Raw genomic sequence first — 23,552 nt, 5'->3', positions numbered from 1 at the left:
AAGCTGTACTTTTAGAGGCATTGTCCGTACTGTATTGCACCACATTATAAAAATGAAAATAGAATAAATGTATAGTTTCTGCCATGTATGCCTAACCTTACTCAGTTTTCATGAGAAGTACTTAAGGTAATATGGTTCATAATTTTTAGTAGTTGGGAATATTGAAATTTATTATTTTCTTAATAACATGTTATAGGAAAATATGGACTCATACCTACATCTATTCAATTAGAAAGATACATATTTTTACCTACTAAACTATTCCAGCTTCAAGCAACATAAACGAAGAAATGTTCTCTGTATTTATTAGGTTCCATGCCATTAAATCTGCTAATTTTGTGTCACAGGACTTCTGCTAGAATTAGGTAGACTACTAAACTAAGTAAGCTGGTAAAAAATTCAATTCTAAAAAAGGAGACCAGTGTTAGCAGCCCATTGCTTTTAGTAGATTAATGTGATGGCAATCTAGTGATTTCTTTTATTTTCCCTCAAATGTATAAGAATCTAAATCTTTGGGAAAGTTGAATGAAATGTTTATGACAAAAGAACAAAAAAACTGAAGTGATATGTATTTGTTTCTATAAAGTTCTTCTTGTTAAATTATGTTTTCTTCTTTCTTAATAGTTCTCTCAAATATTAAATGTTTGAAAGCTAATTTGTTTGTTTGTCTCCAGGGATCAATCATTTGTCAAAAATGTGCCAGGTATCTGTTCTTGGTACTAGAGATCTGACAGTAAACAAAATAGAACAGCAAAAAAAAATCTTTTCCCATATAGTGCATATTACTTTTTATTTAATATGCATTTGTTTCATAAGACCAACAGGCAGGATTCTGCTCTGTTCTTTTTTTTTCCCTTTCCTTTCAGTGAGTACAAAATCATTAGGATTTTCCATTTGCATTTCTATAATTTACAGTACCTCACTTCCACAAAAAGAAAATAAATACTTGAAATTTTTTATAACCACACTATTTTGACTAATCTATTAATTGTAGTAGGATTCTGTTTTTCAAGATAATTCAATTTTCCAATACAATCTACTCATAATTAATGTGTACTTTTTCTTTTAAAGATGCTTGTTTTATTTAGTATTCTCTTAAACTTTATATTGTGTCTTGTATGATTTTTTGGAAGTTGAGCATGTTTATATGAACTACAGAACTAAATAAATGTTTGAAACAAAATCAGGAAGAAATAACAAAGGATCCTCATAATCACAGAATATTTCAAAGGTCTCTATGTATCCAATATTCTTAATGTTTGATATTATTATTATAGTTTTTGTGAAGGTGGCATATCATTAAATCAAATTGAGGAATCATAATCAAATAGATCAGTGAGAATAATTAAGTGAATTAATTTGTGTTAATTTAAAAATAGTATTATATAAATCACAATTGTAATGATATTTGAGCTAAAAATGTCTAGTAAAATAGCCACAAAATCACACAGTGTTTAATACCATCATCATTGTTAAATAGTGGTACTTTTGTACCCCAAAATAATGGGAATTGGTAAGTGTATCTGCATTTCAATATTGTGTCAAGTTATTGCATCTCTATGTTTTCTCTTCAATGAGATATCAGTCCTGCTAATTTGGTATAAGTCAAGTTTCCTATGTACTGTTTTCATGTAACTGTAGATTCATCATTGTGTTGCTTATAATCCAGTTTCTCAAAATTGTACATTACTGTAGGTGAGGCATTATGAATATCGAATTGAAGTTCTACCTCTCCTGAAAAAAGTTTCTAAAATGATACATTTTACCTAAAATAATAGGTAACCCCTGAAGTGAGGTTGTCAGTTTGTAATTGAATAATGTGTATGCATACTGGATGTGTGCGAAATAAGACCCTAAGAGCATATTTTATAGATTTTAAACTGTTTAGCATGGTTCCAATGATCACTGAAAGGGCTTTTTATTATTATTTTGATGCATTAGCCAGATTTCCTGTAGCTGGACACAAACACCTCAGACCTATAACTTAAAAGAGGAGAGGTTTAATTTGTTTACAATTTCAGGGAATTCAGTCCAGGGTCAGCAGACTCCAAAGTAGAAACATCATGGCAAAAGGAAATAAGGAACAAAATTACTCTGGTCATAATGATTGGGAAACAGAGAAGGGAAACAGAGCCCCAGAGGGGAAAAGAAAATCAAAGACCCGATTAGTGCCTAAGGTCCAGCCTGAATGACCCAAATAAACACATATGAAGAGAGCCCACCACTACCTACATAGCTCTTAAACCAATCAATTTGACACATGGTAGTTTTTTCTCCACACTTGCCCTTAGGATATTGACTAGAGTGTTGGAGTTAGGAAATTATGAACACTGTGAAGTAGAATATGACACAGAGCCAAGCCAGATGAGACCTAGATCAGAAGAATTCAAAGAATGGAAGCCAATGACTACTTTTAAATTAGGAATCAAAAAGTGTGAAAGGTAATTTAGGAAGTCAAGACTGTTAGAAATGTTCAGTTAGTTCATTTTTTCTATCTATTTATTTATTCTTTAAATTCAATGGAGTACTATTCTCTAGAGATGGGAGCACATAGGAGGAAAACTTCAGTTTTCATCCTTATGGGTTTAACTATTCAGTCACCTTCAATTTTAGCTGTTCAAGTATGGCTCAGTCTCCTGAGATTCTGCTCTAGCGCACCTGGGGTGGGAATTCAGGAATCAGTAGTATGTGCAAAATATTCTAAGTGTGGAGGGAAGAGAATGCTAGAACCAAATTACTGGTCATTAATTCCTGAGCAACAGAATGCACATGCATACAAAGGTTTAATTCCATTTTTCTTGAAATCTATGATTTTGCCTTCCCTAGGCACACATAGACTGAAGTTTTGCACAGGTCCTAGAGCTGGCTTACTTTTAGTTTGAGTAATGACATTAAGTGATAACATTAAGTCAGCTCATTGCTATTGCTACTGTCACTACTATTTGGAACTATAGATTTAAGTGCTTCCAAATTTCTAACTGTGTAGCACTGAGTAATGTTTCTGACAGAGACAGTCATTCTGTGAATTTGTTCACCTTCTCCTTTATTGATTTCTCACTCCCAGCAGATTTCTGTGATGTTACATGTGTCATACAGGGATGATCCCAGCCCTAACTGTCAGTGCTGTGAGACTGAAAATTAAGGATTCCTTAACAGAATGTCTCACATAGAGTACATTTTCTAAAATAATGATAATTATTATAATAATGACTTTTCTTTGTCTTTTAAGTAAAAATTATCTTTGTCAGAATTTTAGTAACTAGATTCTTGCCTTGTTTCTCAAATGACTAAATTTCTAATTTTTCATCTTGCATAATTTCACTGAAATTGTGAAATTATCTTCTTTAAGAAATATTCAGTTATGTATACTTTTTCCTAGTGAATCTATAGAAAGAGCAGCTTTTGCCTCCTGAGAGGCAGTTGTGAGGTGGCAGTGTTTTAAGTATAGCTAAAAATATGTATTTAACATATAAACTGCCCAGTTTATGGTGTTCTGCAAATATTTCCTGATCTTTCACTAGTGTGATATTTCCCGGGATGATTACTATCCATTGGACACCTGTAATGTGTAGAATTTAGTGCAGAAAATCAAAGACTTGTCGAACTTTCCTCATATTGCATAGGTTAAGAGACAAAAACTCAGAGAAAAGAAATTTGCTCAAGAGGATAAAGTCAGTGTAGAGCTGAGACTCCACGTTAGCATTGCTCAAATCTTTCTATATACCTAAATGTGAAAGTACTTTAATATACTGACACACTTATCATCCAACGGCTTAAACTGATTTAACATTTGGAGGTTAGGACTTAATTTGCTGAATTCAGAGAATATAATCTACCTTAGTACATTATAACTCATTTTTGGACATCTAAACTACAACTTTGGGCATCTGCGCACTGAAATATTGCAAACAATATTCTATTTAACTAATATAATAGTAATAATGGTCATCTCACCCCTGCTACCATAGGAGAGAGCAACAAAAAGAGATACATACCTAGACCTGCCTATAAATACTGACTTTCATATCAATTTAAATGACTGTAATCCTAAGGTTCTTAAATTTTAGTACTATATTAATCCTTAATTGAAGGCAAAACAATTATGGGTTCCTGAGTGTGAGTGTGTGTGTATGTGTATGTGAAGGGTGGTTCTTTATAAAAGAATCAAATGTGAGTCCCCTAACTCAGCAACTTCAGTGACAATCATAATATCGATACATACCATATATATTTAAATACACAGTTTAGGTAGATATTTTACTATCAGTCAAACAATTCTAAAATATGGACATATGTGTATTTTAAATATAGCATGAAAAGTGGCATATGGAGAATCATGTCTTGTTTTCCTCCAGTATGTAGTAAACATTATAGATTTCTTAAAACTGGATGGACTTGTGAGGTAGAAAAATACAGAAAAAGAAAACACATGTCTCGATTAGGAACTTGAAATTTTCAGATCTTCTGGCTGAACACTGATTTACCTGTTTCTCTCTTTACTCTTCTCACATCTTTTCATTTTTCTAACAATAACCTCACATGTAGAAGACCTTGATTTATCAAATTATCTCTGCTCTCTTGAGCTCTTGAAACTATTTTCAGTTGCATTTCTGTGCTGTCAATTCAATCAATTGATCTTTTAGCATGATATAGTTATTATAAAGCTTATTTTTAATTCTTTCTCATATCAAGGTCTGATTATTAATTATTCCTGATTATTAATAATTATTAGTTCATTATAAATGAATTAGACTCAGACTGTATAATGAAGATAAAAGTATTTATACATGATGCTGGTATTACAGAGAAGCATGTACACACTCATATGTTTTGGTTATGGATATATTAAATTGTCTATACTAATTATTTCTAAGCAGTTACTATTCATTATAGTGGTAACTAGGAGCTCAGATTAAAATCAGTGGCTGAATTTTCCAACAATAGGGGGACTATGTGGCAGTATAGGCATCATGAGAATGCAAGATCAAATCTATATTATAATGAGCCATTTGTTTCCTTTTGCCTACAACACTACCCCCCCAGTCCTTAAACAATGTTCCTAGAGGTCATTGATTAGCAGGCATAGTGACAGAAAGTGGGATTGTCCATTGCAGTTTGTTTATTTCACGTGACTGTAGTGCAAGGACTATATCAGGTTCTCCATTAGGCATCCTGCTATTCTCACTTAAGGAGTGAAAGGCAGGAAGAAGAAGTAGTGTTACGACATTTGCTCAAAAGAGAACCTGATGGAACAAGGGATGATGGTTGATGGACAGTGCCATAGTCCTACTCAGCTTTAAAGTCATTCTGATCTGCAGACAATTGGTTTCAAGAGAATTAGTTCACAGTTAAGAAACATACATGGCTTTTGTTGATTTGTTACTTTGGGTGCATTTGGCTATCACTAGGATTTGTCACCACCAAGTAGCACAGGGCTATATTCCAGCAACACAGAAATTTAGGACCAAACTAACTTGCAAGTAAAAAGTGATTCCAGAAGAAGAGATTTGTGTATAAAATGACATTCCACACTGTGTTGTTACTGGAAGACACAAAAGATAAAACCATGGAAATGATTAAACAATGTCTAAAAGCCATGCCCCGATATTGTCTTGCAACAGAAGAGTTTGGGAACACAAACACAGCATGTAAATCAGTAAGAAAACTATAAAATCTGAGTTGATGAAGACACTGAGTCAAACAACATATTTCATGCCTTTGTGTGATGTGACTTTAATTAATAGTGCATGAATTTTTATTGCATCAATAAAAGTTTTAGAAATACATCCCGTCTCTGGCTAAATGACCAATTCATTCTTTAGAGACCACCATGAAAAGGCTGCATTCCTAGGAACAATAATTATTTCATTTTATTAGTGTATCTACCACTAAGGTGCACAAACAGGCACCAAATAATCTACCTATATTTTCAATAGATTTGTACCATCCCAGTTTATTATCATAATCCTCTCAGTGTCAGAGACCATCTTTCCAATTTAGAAATTTATAACAAATAGAAGGATTTTAATTGATTTACCATGAACATTGTAACATATGTAAACAGATACATTATAAAGAGAACCTTATTTTAGAGGAAAATGAAAAAATCTATAATTTACAGAATTTTAAATAATTTAAATTACAGTCAGTAACTCGTAGCTGATTATCAATATAAGCACTGGAAAACTTTGACTAGTGTTTTAACAATTTATTTTCATTTATTTTTCAACACATATTATCATTTCAAGAAACATACTGTGGTTGATATAGCCTTGGGGAATAGTCAATGACTTTTTGCTTTCTGGGCCATAAGTAATTCTGCAGCAATTTTCTGAATGTTTGGAACCACGGAAGATGGACAACAGATTCATTGCTGGAAATATAATCTCTATAATAGCCCTTGCCACATTTTGCAGAGTATAAAACATTCCTGGGAGAAAAATGTGACTCGCTTAGTTTGCAGTGAGGTCTTTAGGATCTATCTGTCTTCACAGATGTGTCAGGAAAGACACTAAAGGCATGGTAGAGTGTGTTCTTCAAGGGACTTTCACTTACTCTTTAATGCAACAACCATTAATAAAATACTGCTGGAGAAAACATTTAAAAGAGACTCATCAGTGGCAGTATCATATTATTCAGAAAGTCTGTACAAATGAAACAAGCCAAAGCATATTTTCACTTCCTCAGAAGTCTTCTACTGATTATCTCCTTCCAGTTCTGGAGAACAATCACAAAAGGATGAGCAGAAGGCACAGCTGATGTTGAATGTGTAGCACCTGACACAAAGGTGGCTGAAACTGCAGGGCTTTCATCCGCATGTTAACACACACTGACCTTAAGTAAGTTACAGTGACAGTGGAGGTCTGGTTCTTGTATCATTATAAGTGATGTGCCATAATTATCTTATGGGAAAAAAGACAAGATGAAGACATATCTGGCTAGTTAAATGTAAATATCTTTTTGGTGGGTGTATTTATCTTTGTATCATGAGAATGCAAGATCAAATCTCTATTATAATGAGCCATTTGTTTCCTTTTGCCTACAACACTGCCCCTAAGTCCTTAAACAATGTTCCTAGAGGTCACTGTGAACATGTGACCAAATATAGACTAGATATCTATTTCCAGTAAACAAACATAGGTATGACTATTTGACATGAAACAGTTGGAAAGTTTATTTCTGTTCTCTGAAATAAAATTTATGCTTTGTAAAATGATACCTCTGTATCATGATATATCACTGGCATATAAAAATCTTATCTATCCATTCTCTGTATGTGTATATAATGCACAACTTGATGTTTTGATGTAAGTATATATTTTGAAGTTATTACCACAATCAAATTACTTCAAAGTCACATCATATAGTAGTAGCTAGTATGTGTGTATATGTGTGTGTGTGAGATAGAGAGAATAAGAGACAGAGAGAGAGAGAGAGAGAGAGAGAGAGAGAGAGAATTATAATATCTAGATATTACCAAATTTCAAGTTGACAATACAGTATTGTTTGGTTTAAAACAAAAGCCTAAATTTAACTTATAACCTGAGACTTAGATTTAACTTAAAGACAGTAATCTAATGGAGGAAGTACCTTGGAAGCCAAATATTGAAGCTTTGTCATGTATATATAGTTAATAGGATAACAACATTTGAGAAATTTAAATTTAAGACCCAAGGAACCATGTGAAATGTTCTGGCAGGGAGCTATGGCTGCTGAGAGGAAGAGTACTGTTAAAAAGAAATCAAGTACATTGTATAGAGACAAGAAAAACATGTCTTGGGGCATCTCAGGAACCAGCAATACCCTACCCATGCAGGCATAGTAGTACACAAGTGTAAACATTTCATTTGATAGGAGAACCCCGGGTCCCATGCTTATGAAATGTCATCTAGAAAATTGATTACATCGGGTTTATTTCACTGTATTTCACCATCCAGGCATGCAGAGGTCATGATTCAGAGGACCATGGATAATGTTAGGCTTAATGGCACACACTGACATTGTTTCTGTGATGCTAGTTATTTAAGAATGTAGCATGTAGCATGTAAATGATTTGGGGTGAGAGAATCTTCCACCAGATTTTAAAGGAGGTCCAAGGATCATGGACACTATTCCTCCAAAAAGTGGGAGCTTGAAATTGTGGTATGAAGACAATGGTGCAGTGGAGAACAAAAGAAACCTGAGATATAACAAGCTGGAAGTGTGAAGTGAGGAAACTCAAGGGCATAAGACAAGCAGCTCAAGAAAAACTACAAAGGCTGCAACTGGCAAGGACATAAGGATACAGCTTGCCAAGCTTTGTTGAATTTCCAGCTACAATTATTGTTTCCTCTATGCTAGACATGAAGCTACAGAACTTAACATTTGATCTAGTTTATTTTGGTCACCTCTGGACCTCTTTTTTTTTTATTACCCTACTACTGTCTTATAGAATAGAAACGTTTAGCCTATGACATTGTATCATGGGATCATTTAACTTTTTTGCATTCTTATTGGTATTTATATAAGAATTCACATGTAAAAGTTGGTCTCTAGTCCCAAAAAACTTCTTTATTTGGACATTTTAGTAATATGCAGACTGTTCAGACTTCAGGAAAGGTATAATTGTATTTTGCTGTATGCAAGGTAGTCTGATTCATCTTAGGAAGAATAATGAACTCTGTGCCATTATTCATTTGGAGATTAAGTATGATTTATGGAGAGGCATTTGAGTGTCAAGTTGACCAGGAGTGGGAAGTGATGGTTAAGCATCATTGTGATCTTGTTTGGTTTGGGAGCTGCCTAAGAGATCAGTCAAACACACATCTGGAGGTGTCTGGTAAGTGTACTGAACCCTGACTTTGGGGCCCATTCATGGTCACTGTCCTTTTCCTCCCTGGCATTGCTTCTCTAATCTGTTTCTCAGGCACTATGAAGTAGGAAGCTTTGAAAATTGTTTATGCCATGATTTTTCTGCCTTGCATCCCAGAGAACTATGCACTGAATCTCCTGAAACTATGATCCAAATAAATAATTCATCATTTAAGTTGTGGGTATTAGGTATTTTGTCCCAGCAAGATAAAAGCTTGCTAATACAATCATCTATGTTATCAAAGATGGTAGGATTCCCTTTTTAGTACTGAATAATATTCCATTGTATTTATGTATATATAAAATATGTGCACATAAATGGACTGTATTTTATAGTTACATTGCAATATTTAAAGAGAAAAAGAATAGAGAGGTTCTTTGTTTAAGTAGTTGTGCAGTACTTTTATTCCAGGAATGAATTTTTCTTATGTGAATGAAAACATTTTACATAGGAGATTAAAGAAAATAAGTCTTCCTGACATCTCTACTTACTCATTTTAGTTGATTACATTTTTTTCTTTAAGACATCCTTTTTTTCCATTGGAACGATAATGAAAAATAGAAAAATATTTCCACTGAGCAAAACAAGTGAGCCTTAAACACACACACACACACACACACACACACACACACACACACACACACTATATACTAAGCCTCAATGAATTTTCACTTTTTAGCTGGAGAAAGCTGTTATGTCTCTGTGGAGTTAAACACAGAAAATGCAGTCCCGACTTATTTCAGATAGCAGTAAGAGTGAGATCCATTTTTCAATAAATAGTGTTGGAACTATGGAGTATCAGTGTCTGAAAAAAGACCAAACAACAAATATGACCACTCCTCATACCTTAAAAACAAAACTTAGCTGGAGTTTAAGCACTGGCTTAAATGTCAGAGGTAAACTAATAAAACCTTTTGTTTTGCCTTTAATTTGTTTAATGGTGTAAAAAAAAAACTAAGAGGCAAAATTGATAAGGCAATAATGTATCAAAATTTCATTTAAAATACACAAAGAACTCTTAAAGAGTAATAAAATATAATAAGAATAATATAACACAAAAAATTTTCAAAAAATTTGTAAAATGCCTAGACTTTACAAAATGGAAAATGGAAATACAAATCACAATATGAAAGGAACTCAGTGTTATTATTAAAAATTAATGCAAATTAAACCTGTAGTCAGATGTCATTTAGAATGGCTGAAAGATTTATGACATCAGATATAAGCTAGGGTTAATACTAGCTAAAACACTCCCACCCACAATATATTATCATTTTGAAACATTAGTGAATATCTATCCATGTTAAAAAATATAAGAATAAGCTATCTCACTTACTTTATAAAATATACAATGAAAATAAATAAGAAGAAATAAATGATTTAAAAAACAGTCAAAAGATTGGTATAGTAAAAGATGGGTATAATAATGCCTCTTTTGATTTAATTTGCAACCTCAGACTGGAAACGGGTCAAGGGATACATAATCATATTAAGATGGGAGAACTCAGCCACTGTGGCATTCCTTATGCTGTCGCTGCAATGCTGACTGCTGCTGATCCTGGATCCACAGCTTCTACCTCTCCTTCAGTCTTAGGCCCCCGTCACTGAACTTTCTGCCACAGGATGCTGCTAAAGAGGCGACATGACCTGCACACACAAGATTCTGATAAACGTTAAGAACAAATACATTTAATAGTTCATGGAAGAAAAAACACATCAAGACACTTTTGGCTCCCAAGTTACCAAAGTATGGAGCAATATTTATAAGAAGGACACTGTAGGCAATGCTGAACTTACTAGGAATGGTCAAGAGTAATAACTGTGAACAGTTACTTCTAAAACAATGGTTCTGATCATTCCTTATCCCATTTATTTATTTGGAGAAAAGAAAAGAAATAGAAAAATTCAGCACAAAGCACTGAAAAGTCTAATAATACTCAAAATCCATGTAATGAATTGATCAATCATAAAAAGCTTGGTCCTATTAAAAGAAGTTTCATAAAAATGAGACAAAGGGAGGTTTGAAAAGTGTTTATTTGCATTAAAGTTATCAAAGCCATCCATTATGATTGTGTCATCTACAGAAGAGGTAACCAAACATCTTTCTCTGAACCATCTAAACTGGGTAAACTACCAAAGGAATATTATTGGGAAGAATTTTCTTTTATTCGATCAGTGCTCCAAAATCACAGTTGACAGGATTGCATGGCAACCACTCAAAGAGCAGCATGGAAACTCCTGGTTACCAGAAGCCATTCTGGAGTAAGCCCAGTACAATTCTCAGACAATATTAAATCTATTACTTGTGAGAAAGTGATGCCCACTGTTTTTTGCATTCCATTGTGAATTCATTCCTTCCTCCTTGAGCTATAATCAGGTTGTACTCCTTCAATAGTACTATAGATCTAACAAACAGAACCAACAGTTACCTTTTCATATGCCTCTTCAGTCAAGTATACTGAGAAGAAATTTCTGACAATCAGAAGTACTCAGAGGGAATGAAAATTTGGGATAGGGATTTATTAGCTTATGATGCTAGGGGAAAGAACTTGGCTTTACCAAATGGACTGGGTGTGACTTCTTCTTTAGGTTATAGGATGATTCATCCATCTCTTTAATGAAAATGAGCTGATATCCATTTTCTGGACTATTATAGTTGATGGTGTGCATAGAAGAGACTGAAGATTTGACTAAGGACAGAACCACAAATAAGGACCAAGAAGTAATTGAAAGTGAAAGATATAGAGCAAAAAATGACTAGACCATGAAACATAATGCTAAAATGAGATAACAGGTACAGGTGATCATCTTTCAATAAGAATGATTTAAATGAAGACAATAGTGATAGTTTCAAAACTAGAATAACTCCTGAAGAAATTTCCCTCAAGAAATAAAAGCATGAAAATTTGCCATCAAAGAATATATTTGATTCTCCAAGGAAAATGAAAAGGACTTCAATAAAAAAAAATGAATGAATGCATCAATAGCAGTGTATCTGACAGGAGTGACTGTGCAAAACATACTTGTCTGGAATTTGTAGCTTAACTTCACCAGATGCAGATAGCTTTTCATTTGAACTCTCTCCATCTGATAGTTCTGATGGAACATACATGTGGCATGGAGACAAACTCATTGGAAATGTCCACTCTTTTGGCAGATATGAGTGCTTCAAAATTAACAGCATTGATATTCTGCATAAACTTGAATCATGTGATCTTGAGGATGATGATTCTGTTTTTGATTTGGATCTGCCTGAGGATGTTCCTCTTGACAACATAGGGTCTGACAATATGAACTGCTTAGAGTAATCAAAGAAAAATGTTTCACAGTCTCAGGAAGGATTTTGGAAAAGGTCACTCCACAGGTTATGTGGACAAGAACATTACACTTCAGACATCCTGATTGAAAGGTTTTGGCCCAGACAGGACACTGTAGCTAGGAAAGCCACAACCGGAAGCAGGAAGCCCCATCTTGCCCTGCCCCTAGGAAGTTACCTGTGATGCCATCTTCCCGCCCCTGGGAATTTACATATGGCGCCAAACCTAGGACCAATGGGCTACCTGTGTATCCCTAATGCCCGCCTTAGGTTCCACCCCAAACCGAGGCTATTTACAGGCCCCCACGCCACGTGTCCGACGGAGAGATCGCCGGACGCCAACGGTGGGGTGCCAGTCATCTCTCTCCGTGTTCTCAGAATAAAGGCCGCTTTTTATTTTCTCATCTTTTGTTAATATTTTTCATCTTTTGGAAATAACTCTATCATTTGGTGCCGTGACTCGATCGGCAGGCAACTGACTCTTGGGCCACATACCCAGAGTCTCCTAGCCGATAACCAGATAACATCCTGGATTAATCCCGAGCTTTTTCTTCTCCCGAGACGTTCCTGTCGCCAGCCGCCTGCACTCCGCATCGGCCAGACTGATTTCAGGTGAGCACTCCCCGGGGAACTTTTCGCACTGGGCAGCCCCAGTGGAATGTTCTCCCCGTCTGCGTAGGTCTGTGCATTTTCACGTCCTTAGGACCGCCCAGGGCGGGGTTCTTTTCTGGGCAAACCTGCATCCACAAAATCTCTCACGTTCTTTGGGTTCGGATAGCCCAAAGCAGGGATCTTTGGGACCGCCCACACTGAAAGAATGCCTCACTTCCCTTAAAGCCTTGCGCTTTCAGGGGCAAAACTGTTACTGACCCCACGTAGACTCCATTCGTAAATCTCTCAGTGACGACTGGAGTTTACGAGTTTTTGGAACCGTAGCCACCGCGTGGTACCACAAATAAGTGACGACTTGTTCTGGACCTCTGGTTTTTTTCTTGCCTGAATCAGTCATGGGGAACGTATTTTCTAACTCCCAAAAGACGCCTTTACAATGCCTAATTTCCAATTTACGTACTCTAAAAATTAAAGGTACCATAAAAACTAAACAACTAACTTTTTACTGCCAGGAGGTCTGGCCAACCTACCCGCTTATCGGCAAGCCTTGGCCTCAGCAAGGAACATTTGACCCCTGCATTCTCAGGAACTTGTATGATTTTTGTCAAGCTGGCAACAAGTTATTAGAACTCCCTTATGTCCAAGCCTTTCTTATTCTGAGAACACGCCCATCTCTCATTAAGTCTTGTGCTCCCGCTGAGATACTTTTAGCTAACTCTACCGCGCTGCAAACTTTTCCTACTGCGCCGCAAACTTTTCCGCCCTGCCCTCAGGATTCGCTTGAGGACGTTCCTCCGGTGTTTTCCTGGCCGCCGCCTGCCTACCACCAAACTCGTTCCCTGCCGTTACCTCCCGCCAGACCACTCTCTCCTTCCCCTATGCCTGATTCTCCCAGCAGCTCTAATCCCTCTCCGCCGCAGATACCTCCTGCTGTGCGATCGTCTCCCTCTCTGCCTTCCGGGACCCATAACTCTCCCAGCAGCTTTAATCCCTCTGTTAGCACTTCCTCGAAGTCTCCGACTTTCTCTCCTGAGAATTCTGTATCCCCTACAGCATTCTCACCGCCCGCCCACCATACTAGGTCTCCGTCGCTATGTCCTTCCAGCAGGTCGCGTGATTGTTCCAGCTTGCGCTGGGAACAGTCGCCATGTTGCAACCCTCTGCCACGTGGCATGGCGCCGCCATGTTCAGGAGGGCCACATGGCGACAGGGCGCCGCCATGTTCCCAGGTGCCGCCATGTTATGGGTCACGTGACAGGGCGCCGCCATGTTTCCAGGACCCTCACTGTCAACAGGCGTCTCCTTGTGGCTCCTCTTGTGAACTACAACAGCCGCCCTGTTGCAGTGCACATGATGCTTCATTGTGCTGCCGACAGCAGTCCTCTCACTGCAAGGCACACAGTGAGACACCATCTGCTCCTGTTTCCCAGGGTGACCAGCAGCAGCTCTATAGCCACTCTACAGATGATTGCTCACATGTGCCTACCGGAAGGATGGCTGCCCAATGGCCCTGTGCTCTGGAATCTTCTCCTCAGGCTCTGCTACCACTTCGGGAGCAAGCTGGCCCTGAGGGACTTGTTAGCATCCATGTGCCTTTTTCCCTTTCTGATCTATCCCAGATTGCCCATAAATTAGGTAGCTTTTCTGTTGACCCACAGAATTGTATCAGGCAATTTAAATTCATTACTAATTGTTATGATTTACATTTTAAGGATGTTTATGGGATTCTAAATACCACTCTCAGCTCACAAGAATGGAATCAGCTGTGGCAAGCAGCTCAAAAAGAAGCTGATCACAGACAGGTAAACACCGCTGATAATGACTCTAGGCCTATAGCTGTGCCAGAGCAGGTCAAGCATACTAACTATAACAAACTTTTAAAACAGGTCCAGGAAGCTAATCAAAACCCAGCTGTGTTCCTAAATTGGCTTTCTGATCCTTGTGCCCTGCAAGCAGTTCCAGCTTTGCGCACTGTGTTGGGCCGCCTCCCAGGCCCTCCCCCATGCGCCGTCCCAGCCCCTCCTTCCCCTGTGCACCGTCCTCGTCGCCGCTGCCATCTTACACGTTTCCGGGGGCAGTCCGAGCCCGCCCCTGTGCGCTACATCCCAGCACTTGCCCCACCCACTGGGCGTGCTCTGCCGGAGCGCCGCGAAACAGCAGCTCAGCGGCTCTGCTCAGGCATGCCTTTTTTTACAATTTGGCTCCGCTCAAAAGATGCTTTTTTATTACAATTCTCAAACCATTTAATCAAGGTTATTGGCCACCTGATAATTTTACCAGCCTTGTTTATCAATCAAAGCCTTCACCAATCTCCTGTTTAACAACTAAGGTTATAAATTCCTTTTGCTGGGAACCACTAGCTCTATTTCAAGACAAGGGTTTTCTTCAAAGTTTTATTTTATTTGTCTTGGTTCATACTACTGCAAATAATAACTTTAAAAGTAAATGTGTTCAGAATTTGACAGTATTATATCAGTTTTGATAGATTTATTCATAAGATTGCTAAATCTTTACTGCAAAACGTTTCCATTAAAGCTTTGTTTGGCAGACTAAAGCTTTGTTAATTCTACATGTCACCCTATAAAAAAAGCGATATGCCATCCAGATAAAGCCTGCTGTCTAATGTAAAATGCCAATATTAAATTCCTACATACTTACTTAATTCTACTGTAGTCCAAATCCCAAACAAAAAGGCAAAACTTGACCTTCAAACCTTATGGAGATCTTAATATGGTTTTTCATAATTTTAACACTTGTGACACTTGGAGTTCTGAGACAGGTAAACCTACACAAGGTGCAGCTGCCTGCCCCCTCCATGGACCACGCTCAAATGCAGCAGAAGACATTGGGCAAGAAAATGCCCCATCCTGGCATTCTTTGAGACCTTACTCCAGGGCTACCGGACTGTCCTAGCCACCAGAGAGTGGGTAAGTCATCCTAAGTAATAGCCCTCACAGGAAATGTCGACACTGCCAGATTCGTCACCTACAGAAAATCGCTGCTGGAGGCTGAGGGGGTTCAGGGCAACAACAGCCCCCTTTAAGGTGTCCGTCTCAGATTCCAAGTTGCACTACAGTCTCAGGTAAGACATTCTCTATATTTGTGGACATAGAGGCCATATATACAGAATTCTTCCTGAGTTTTCAGGCTGCTATATTAAGTCCTCAGTCTCTATGATGGGGTATTGATGATCAACCTATGCCATTTATAAACAGGGCCTATTTTGTGCAGGTCCCAGTCTTCTCACTTGGTTAATACTTTTTCAGGATACATAAAAGCCTTTCTCATACTTGCTAAAGTTCTGTTACAGCAAATCATTCCAAGGACTACAACCAGGTTACAGCGACCCATGCCTAAATCAAAGTTGCTAGATTGCCATTCTGGTTTCACATCACTCAGGCTAAGAGGTGCCCTTCCAGCCCTAAATCTGATCATTCTGAGTGGTCACCTCATCTTCTGTCGCCTACCCGTCTCCGTCTCACAAAGGCCTCACAGCCACAGTTAACAGGCTTAGTCATGTTTTGTTATCCATTTTGGTTCCCAATTTCTTACATTCTATTAATGATCATTTTTACAGCAGGACTCTTTAACAGTATTGCCTACAGACTCCAACATCATGCATACCAGAGACAAGCCTCACCAACCTACCGTCTTAACTTTTATGCTTTCAGATGGGGGAGTAATCACCTCTCATAACTCCACTCCTCCTAACCCCACGTTTAATTTTCAGAATTCTGCCTCACTGTGGAAATGTTTCTACCCCAACATGGTCCTGATAGAATGACATGTCTAAATCAAAGGCACCTTTCCTTCTACCTCACCTGGGTCCTTAAATATGACAGTGCCATGTCTCCTCATGACATCTTGTCTCTTTGTTTTTCCAGTCTGACATACGTGCATTCACCAGTGAAGTTGTCCTGGCTAAAACACCTGGCAGCAGCGCCTACCTGGACATCAACCTTCATCCCGTCGACTCCCCTAGGCTCCAGTACAGCGCCCTTTGCCAGCAGGAAGTAGTTAAAGAGAGAAATCTTCTCCCCTTTTCATAATAATAATCATAAGACGGGATATAAAAGGTTTTGGCCCAGACAGGACACTGTAGCCAGGAAAGCCACAACCAGAAGCAGGAAGCCCCATCTTGCCCTGCCCCTAGGAAGTTACCTGTGACGCCATCTTCCCGCCCCTGGGAATTTACATATGGCGCCAAACCTAGGACCAATGGGCTACCTGTGTATCCCTAATGCCCGCCTTAGGTTCCACCCCAAACCGAGGCTATTTACAGGTCCCCACGCCACGTGTCCGACGGAGAGATTGCCGGACGCCAGCGGTGGAGGTGCCGGTCATCTCTCTCCGTGTTCTCAGAATAAAGGCCGCTTTTTATTTTATATTTCTCATCTTTTGTTAATATTTTTCATCTTTTGGAAATAACTCTATCACTGATCACAGCAGAAGCTCTCCTCACAGAGAAGCTTAATTAGGTTATTTTGAAAGGTATGGAGGAATCTCCTCTTTCCAGGCTCATAAAATGCTTGTATATGTACCAGAAAAGATGGTGATGGAGGATATGATGACACTTTAACATATGGCCCAAGACTGCACTGTGCTGTGCCACAGTGATGGATATAGTACATTGTACTGATATAGGGGCATGAAATTCCTGACCTACTATGTCAGGTATGAGTTAGTGTTCTTTAAAATCAAAAATGAATTTTAGGAACAACAGAGGTTACCAACAGAAATCTTTATTTAGAGAAAGAAAGCTTCTGTCTGAGAGAGACAGACAAAAGAGGTCCCAAACAGGTTGCCAAAGACTGTGTATTTTCTAGGGATTTTTATAGAGTAAAACTATGAAGTGAGGAAGGTCTAAAAGAGGGCCAAACCGCGAACTCATGAGGCAGATGGGCATGAGGTGGAATAGAGCCAGGGTCAACCAATACTTTTAATTTTCAGGTAAAATTGACCAAATCAGGGACAAATGGAAGAATAAGTCATACCAAGCAAGCATTGTCACAGATCAGTGACTTCCCACAGTGGGTTGGGATCGTGACTCCTGGCTTCTCAAAGTGATCCAGATTTAATCCCTCAAGATTATACTAAAGGGTGTGGTTTCATTTGTTTTGCCTTCTATTTTGAGATCTGGCCAAGAGCAAGAGGTGTGTCTCCGCCAAGGTCACCAGATACCTGGGCCTCCATGCCAGCTTCCTCTAGGAGAAGGCCTGGCCCTGTCTGACTGCCTATGATATTTCTAACTAGCTCGGCTGCCTGTAACAGTATGATACTCAACTATTGATATCCTGCAGTCAAGAACTAAGGATGGTGATGCAACATGTAAGAATGAAGATTTATTAAGTGAAATAAAAGAGTTTAAAAAGAAAATAAAGAAAAAAGATGTAAAAAATCAACTATTAGCTTTTCAACTTAAAACTCAGTATAACTGCCATCAAAAATCAAAAGAGGTGCACTGGGGACATAGCACAGCACCTGCCTGGGCAAGCACAAGATCCTAAATTAAATTCCTGGCACCAAGAAGAAAGAAAGAAAGAAAGAAAGAAAGAAAGAAAGAAAGAAAGAAAGAGAAAGAAAGAAGAAAAAAAAAAAGAAAAGTGTGCATATGCTAATGATATGTTAATGAAATTCCCAATCACCCTGGAGAAAAATTCTTTCTGGAGCATTATAGCCTTCCAGCATCCTTCCTAGACCCACAGACCATGCCCAGGGAAGATTAATTAAGCCAAAATACGTGGATACCTGCAGTGAATGAGCAATTCAGGGCATGTGTTAGGACAGTGCACATCTCAAGGCAATCTTACACACGACTTACAACAACAACCAGCAATAGTTTGGAAGACCATACTTTTTCCTCAACTTCACATTTCACAAAAAATGTGGCTTCAAGTATATCTTCTGAATGAACTTCAAAATGGCTGTGAATGATCAAGAGCCTTACCATTTTTTTTTTTTTTTTGTCTTTTTCATTTTTATCAGTACCGGGGATTGAAACTCAGGACTGCCTGCTTGCAAGGCAGGTGCTTATGCCGCTGAGCTAAATCCCCAGACCCGAGCCTTACCATCTGGAAAAGAATAAAATTAGTGACATGCAGCTTTAACTTTCTTGTCTTTAAACACCTACTCAGCCAATTATAAAGGACCAACCTAAGAAAATTACAAGAGATCAGTCTTTGCTGGTGGGTTATCTATCTCAGCCCATTTTCTTTCAGCTTTTAAGCCATCAGTCATGAGTTCCTTGGTAGCAATGGCAAAATTGAAATCCAAGTAGGATTCTCATTTGTAAGAAGTCACCAATAATCACATTATGTAATTCAGCAAAACTTTAACCAACATCTGGTCAAGCAAGTCTAACAAGTCTGAAATTGAATGTACCTAAATCTGAATCCCTTCTTCCTCTTTCAAACAAACAAACAAAAAAGCAACTCCAAACTTAGACTACAATTTCAAAATTTTAGGTCAAGATAAGCATTCTAAGAATAAGAACACCAGCATGACAAAGACATCACACAGAATTCAAATGGCAATTTGCATTCTGTGAATGCAACTTGCCTAGACCCACAGACTATGCCTAGCGAAGATCAACAAAGCCTTTTCTTCCTAAACTAAAGATACACTAAGTGTACAACTATCACCTTCCAATTTGTTTATAAACAATCTTTTCTGTAATAGCTTTATGTGCAATTTGCTACCATGTTAGAGGTAGCATTAAAAGCCTGAAAATTTCAAAATTAAAATATGAAAGCTTAAAAAATTCAAACTACTACTGTGTATAATATCATAATATATTTAAGTGCATAATCAAGTGGTGGCAACAGAAGCCAGACATGTACATTCTATATTATGCTATTTGTAGTAAAATGTAAAACAAGCAACCTATGATCATAGTACTGAGAAAACTGGTTAACACTCAATGAAGGCTCTTACCTGGAGGAGCACAGAAAGCACAGGGATTTTATTGCATAACCAAAATTGAATGGAATATGCACATGACTGTTCAAACTCAATGTTCACATTTTAGTGTATATATATTTTCTACTATTTAAAAAGATTCAAAATTAAGGATGGTATAGATATCACATGTATTTGCTTGGACAGGAAGCCATGTCACATTTCTTGCCTGCTGCCTGGGTAGATCCCACCTCTGCTAGGAGTAATGTGAGTGTCTTTTTGAAGCCCAAGTGCAATATTTCTCTCTGGCAGTAACTTCCTTTGCTCTGACCATAAATCTGTTCAGTTCCTAACTCTTTAAAGGACTAAATGTTGGGATTTGAAATTGTACATTTGATTTTTAGATTCATCTGGATTCTTTGAGTGGCCAGTGGATAAAGAGGTCTATTCACTTTGGGCCAGTTTGCTGACTGACAGGTGAGGCCAACCCATGGCTGACAGGCTGGTGGACCTCTTTTTATCAGTGTTATAGTAACAATATATTTAACGGAAGGTTTTTCTAGTTAGATACATTAATGATAGTATATATTTTACATGTCTCAATACAATTTCTCTTCATTCAATAAGGTTTATACAAGCCAAAAAGTTGAATACCCATACAAATGTCAATAAAATAAAGACTGCAAGACATATTACTTACCACTTATATAGTAGAAAATTGTGCATGCAAAAATATCATTTTTGCATTTTTTTTAAAAAATTTGATTTTATATGGGCTGATTTCTGAAGATTCTTTTCTTAAATTTCATATGAACACAAACATACATGAGCATTAAGCGTACATATTCTTTTCTTTGCTCCCAAGGACTTCATATATTCATGGAAAAGTTTATCTTGAAGCTTAGTCAGAAAAATATATTTTAATAAAACAAAATCTAAGTTTATTTAGAGAATAGTTGCATTTTATGTGCAAGCAGGTATTTATCAGAAAAGAAATGATACTGTATTTTAAGGTATCTAAAAGGAGAATAATCAGGATCAATTTCATCAGGATTTCACTTATTTTTCAGAGGACAGCCTACTTTGTACGTATATCAATTTTGTTGACATTTGAAATATTTCTTTTTTATCATGTGTATAGACTATTTACACCCAGGCATTGCTAGATATATAAGCTTTCAAGCAAAGGAAAAAAGACCTCATTGCCAATTCAGTCATTCAGACTTCATGCCGTTTACATTCTTATTTACATACCATATTTCCTCAGAGACAAGAAATCTTTGGAAAAGTAAGTTAAAGGGAGAAAATAAAGAAGAAGGCAAATAGTAAAATTCAGAATCTCTAAGGAAATAGTAAATGGATGAGGAAAAAAAAACAAGAAAAGAAAAGAAAAGAAAATCAATGAAGAAATCTAAAGGAAAAAAAATATAAAGAACACAGTGATATTAACCATTCTTTTTGTTGATCTTTTAGATTACATTAATTTGATACAAGCATAAATCTTTTTAATTACTCTGAAGTAGAATAACAAAGGGAGACAGCAACAGATTACCGAGGAAAAAAGCAGCAAGAGTTGAGAGAAGAGTGAGGAAGAGAAATCTGAGAAGGGGTAGAAATGGAAAGAGAAAAATTGCAAACGAAATGTGTCAGAATCCATAGGAGCTTCAGGGCTTGGTGAGTTGTGAAGATGGCATAAGGTCCCCACTCTTAGAAGGGTCCCTCCTTGATTTAATTTCCTACTATCCCTTTTCATAATCCCAGCCATTTAAAAACAACCCTGCATTTCTGATTTTACAAATTTTATGAGATCTACAAGATCTCTAAAAGATCTGTGCATTGCTCTGGTTGAGCTGAATAGTGACCAAAGTTATTGGTAGGGGAAGATGTAGAAGGGAAAGGAACAGGGATGCTAGAGAAAGGAAGTGAAAGGAAGGGAAAGGGAGGAAAGAGGAGAGAGGGGGAGGGAAGAGGAGAAAGACAGACACAGAGAGGCAGGTAAAGAGACTGACAGCATCAGCACCTACCAGGAGAAAGCCTTTTATTTGTGTACTAACTATAATCTGACCTCTGTTGCGGGATTAAAATTCAGCCTATAATTCATCTTTCTAAAAAAGGAAAGACATTACAATTGAGCCCTGCAGAGAGGACAAGGTAAAAAGGTACAAAATAGAAAAGATAGCCTAGATTCATATTTAGAGGCTTGAATTTCTCAGTCAGTTTCTGATTTGAAGTAAATTCCTCTAAATATTTCTGTCAGATGCCCCAAGTAGATATTAAGGATTGTTTAGGTCAAGATAGCAATGTCGTCATTGAGGTAGAGACCTGAGATTAAAGTTTATTTATGTTAATGTCCAAAGACGAAGAATTTCCTTATTTTAGACTGAAAGTGTCTATTATCTCTTCATGAAAGAATGCTTTGTGGTAAATCAAAACTTGGGAGCCGAAAGGGTGACTCATTTCTTTCTAAATCTAAAGACAGATAACTTTGTAGTTCACAAGATGTAAAGTTATAATAATGTCTCCTAAAATATGAAACTCTCAATAGATTGAATGATATAATTTGAAATAAATTTAACCATTTTTGGAAAAATGAATTTTTAAACTCCAAATATTTTGATAGAAAATAAATCCCAGGTCCTAATGGAAATTCCTCACTCACTTTGTTTGTATGTTTTCTGAGCACCACATATTAAAAGGGACAACCAGTGACACTGATCAGATGCCTTGAGCTATGGTGACAAAAATGTCTTCAAAGATAATGGACACAATCAATTGTGTTTGCCTTCTTTTCAGTTGAGAATGTTTTCTTATGTTGATAAAAGACAGTAAATACCAATTTCAATATTATATGAACCTGCAGCTTTCTGCAGTTCCTCAAGCTTACAACTATGACCTAGGACAAAGAACAGCAAGTTAGAGAAATCAAGAACACAAGAAAATTTTCCTTGTTAAAGTAATCTTGACTGGAGCAAAGATTTATTTAAAACAGTGTTGTTTGAGTGTTTGTGTCCCCCATACTTTGTCTATATATTGAAATCCTACTCCACAGCATAATATGAGGACATGGGCCTATCAGAAGTCATGAGGATGGAGCTATGATGATTGGGACTGGTGCTTTTATAAAAGAGACCTCAGATATCCAGGGGACAAGCACAAGCCTGCAATTATGCAGGTGAGCCCACTCTCCATTCAGAGGATCACGCCAGGCATGGGACCATGTGTACTGTATATCAAGGGGAGCATGGTGGGCCTGTGAGATCCCCAATAACACATTAGAGCTGTGGATAGGGCATACACAATAGACAGGTGGGTCTCATAGCCTGAAAAAAGAGCTTGAAGCAGCAGTAATAGAATGAGCCAACATTTTGTTCACATTGTACCCGAGGCTAGTCAGACCAGGAAGAACACAGGACTCACCAACTAACATTACAGGAGGAATTCAGATGGCTGGTCCCTGCCCTACACCACAACAATCAGAGACTGGAGGAATAGCAGTCACATAGTAGAACCAGGAAATGACATGACAAAAAAGCAAAAATTCAATTCAGACCCTCAGTCCACCTAGAAAAGTACAGGAGACACTAACAAAGAAGAAATTGAAAGAGACACAGCTGAAACTTCTGAAAAGACACAAGAAAAGTTGAGAAAAAATCCAGCAGTCTAGAGAGGAAATCAGATCACAAATAATTTCTGAGGCAAAAAAAAAAAAAAAAAAAAGAATTGAGATCTATAATGAGGGAATGTCTCAGCATAGCTGGAGAAGGCATATATAAAATCAATAGAGGAACATACGAAAATGATAAAACTTTGAAAGAATAATATAGGAAAGAAATAGAATGCCTGAAACAGATTTACATCGATAAAAAGGAAATTAAA

General features: G+C 37.4%; 1 pseudogene; it reads left to right on the top strand.

Moving 5' to 3' along the window:
* The first annotated feature begins 10,635 nt into the window (after nucleotides 1-10,635).
* LOC100732476 (serine-rich coiled-coil domain-containing protein 2-like) lies at nucleotides 10,636-12,159 on the top strand (annotated as a pseudogene).
* Nucleotides 12,160-23,552: the final 11,393 nt, after the last annotated feature.

The sequence above is a fragment of the Cavia porcellus genome, unplaced genomic scaffold, assembly GCF_034190915.1.
Source record: "Cavia porcellus strain 051 isolate PalLab524CR breed Dunkin Hartley unplaced genomic scaffold, mCavPor4.1 scaffold_18, whole genome shotgun sequence".
In the NCBI taxonomy this organism is placed as follows: domain Eukaryota; kingdom Metazoa; phylum Chordata; class Mammalia; order Rodentia; family Caviidae; genus Cavia; species Cavia porcellus.
This window is presented reverse-complemented; position numbering and strand designations above follow the sequence as displayed.